This window comes from Arachis hypogaea, chromosome 11, assembly GCF_003086295.3.
Source record: "Arachis hypogaea cultivar Tifrunner chromosome 11, arahy.Tifrunner.gnm2.J5K5, whole genome shotgun sequence".
In the NCBI taxonomy this organism is placed as follows: Eukaryota; Viridiplantae; Streptophyta; class Magnoliopsida; order Fabales; family Fabaceae; genus Arachis; species Arachis hypogaea.
The window spans coordinates 122,976,539-122,976,994 of NC_092046.1; the positions used below are offsets into that span (position 1 = coordinate 122,976,539).

The window sequence follows — 456 nt, forward strand, 5'->3', positions numbered from 1 at the left end:
AAACATATCCGGAGGCACTTTCTCAATATTTCTTTGTACCTCTCCCAGGCTTCATAAAGGGATTCTCCATCTTTTTATATGAAAGTCTGGATATTATATCTTAGCTTTTTCCAACCTCTACAGTGGGAAGAATTTAGTTATGAACTTATTGACGAAATCATCTCATGTCACTAGGCTCTCCTTTGGTTGAGTTTCAAGCCACTGCTTGGCTTGGTCCCTTACATAGAATAGAAACAACCTCAATCGATAGGCTTCAGCCGAGACGCCATTGATCTTGACTGTGTCACATATTCGTAGAAAGCTAGATATGTGCATATTAGGATCTTCCTATGGTCTCCCACTAAATTGGCAATTTGGTTGCACCAAGGTGATGAGTTGAAGTTTCAACTCAAAGTTTTTTGCCTCCACATTAGGTGCTATAATGCTACTTCCACAATTTTCAGGAGTGAGTTTTGT

General features: G+C 39.5%; 1 non-coding gene across 1 annotated transcript; it reads left to right on the top strand.

Annotated features, from left to right (window-relative positions):
• On the top strand, window positions 1-107 carry LOC112724520 (small nucleolar RNA R71). Its single transcript, XR_003163679.1, has one exon. It is a non-coding gene; the product is annotated as a small nucleolar RNA R71 (small nucleolar RNA).
• The last annotated feature ends 349 nt before the right edge of the window (window positions 108-456 follow it).